Source organism: Camelina sativa, chromosome 9 (assembly GCF_000633955.1).
Source record: "Camelina sativa cultivar DH55 chromosome 9, Cs, whole genome shotgun sequence".
Classification (NCBI taxonomy): domain Eukaryota; kingdom Viridiplantae; phylum Streptophyta; class Magnoliopsida; order Brassicales; family Brassicaceae; genus Camelina; species Camelina sativa.
In genome coordinates, this window is record NC_025693.1 from 11,037,451 (window position 1) to 11,039,202 (window position 1,752).

General features: G+C 30.1%; 1 long non-coding RNA gene across 3 annotated transcripts in view; it reads left to right on the forward strand.

The window, feature by feature from the left end:
- Positions 1–1,340, forward strand: part of LOC104710835 — a 2,011-nt gene extending 671 nt beyond the window's left edge. The window contains exons 2-6 of one of the 3 annotated variants that reach the window (XR_755093.2): positions 21–56; positions 166–195; positions 281–330; positions 422–532; positions 1,096–1,340. This is a non-coding gene — a long non-coding RNA (uncharacterized LOC104710835). The remainder of the gene's footprint in view (positions 1–20; positions 57–165; positions 196–280; positions 331–421; positions 533–1,095) is intronic. The other 2 variants (XR_755091.2, XR_755092.2) reach the window with 2 other exon arrangements.

Sequence of the window (1,752 nt, forward strand, 5' to 3'; positions counted from 1 at the left end):
TTTTTTTTTTTTTTTTGCAGTAAGAGCTCGATGAGACTTCAGTCAAAACATAAAAGGTATTCGTGTTTAATTTGAGATTTCGATTTTGAGGTTTTCGTAAATAGGCGATATATTCAGTGTAATCGGTTTCTAATTGATATGTATTTGACTGTTCTTGTCTTGCAGTTTGATTTGGCACTTAGAATAACTAAACAGGTATGTGCGATTTTGATTTTTTTAAGTTTGGTTAATAATCAATTAGAGATTTTGGTTTTAAGGGTTTGTCGATTTCTTTTTGCAGTTAGTCTTCAAATCTTCAAGATTAATGCTGCTGGCGCTTGTTATTACTTTGTAAGCTGTTATTTTCCTACTGTTTGTTTGTTTGTTTACTTTCTTTTTCGTGTGTGTTGTTGATGTGAGTTGACTGTCATTGTTATTTGAGTGTCAGATCCTTAAACTCTTTATCACAAATTGTATACTCGGTGTTGGAGATGTGGTTGTTTTGTTGTGATGTGGACATGGCATGGGTTTGAGAAAGCTTGTGTCATTTAAGGTATCTCTAATCTTCTATGGTTGCAGGATTAGAGATCCAATTTTGTTTTGAGTTTCGGACTTGATTCTTTCTTATCACTTATCAGACTTGCTATTGTAAGAACGCTTGTTGATTAGAAGTGATGACATGTCTTTTAGATTCTCCGTGGAGTTGTAAGATGAGAAATTTCATGAGTAGAATCTCTATTAAAAGTGACTTGTATCTTTTTGCTCATGTTTCAAATAAGATCATAAGTCACTTGCGTATGAATCGTCTCTGTTCACCAAAGCAAGGACATGTATATAGTATAGATGCCAATGTGTCTTCTCTAATTCAACCGGAGAGCTTATTCAATGCTGTAACTCGTTTCGTATAGTCAATCGCAATTGTTGTTGCATAGCTTATCTGATTATCCATGGCTGTAAGCAGTTTACAGCTTTTTTCCTTTTCTTTGTTTAGTTGGCTATACATAAGTGCTGATTTTGCTGCTTGAGATTATAGTTGCTAAATCTGATGAGTAAGATTCATTGAAAGGCCAAGCATAACTGTTACTTTTGGATTTATGTTTTTGCTTTTCTTTGCAGGAGAGATGTGAGAATACGATGGACTATGTAAAAAGGCTTAGGCGAGGGAGGTTCATGACGAAGTGAATCTAACGAGAGAAAAAAACATTTGAAGCCAGGTCTAGGTAGAAGTTTCCAAGATTGGTAGTGCGAGTGTGTGGAGACCAAATTTAGAAATCATATATACTTGGTCTATGTCAGAAAATGAGTTTATGTTTCTGTAATGTTTTTCTATGTTTTAATATCATAAGGTATTTCCTCTTTTACTCTGTCATTGCTATAAACAAACAATCAAAACAACAAATATATGATTTAAAAACTACAAATATATATATATATATACATATATACTAAAAATACACAATACATAACTACAAATAAAACATTAATTTTTATATAAATTATTCTCATACACTCATTTGCTAATTATACCTAATCAATTAATATTCTCAAACTTTTAAATTCATTTGTTAATTATACATAATTATATAATCAAAGATAATAAAGTTTTTATTTTTATTTTTCATTTTTTTCTTAATTGATAAATACTAAAAACATGTTTAAGATTGAACTCGATACCCTAAAACCATTTAGGGTTTAATCTTGAAACATATTTTACTAATTATCAATTAACATAATAAAATGCAAAAAAATATATCATACATATTTTACTATTTA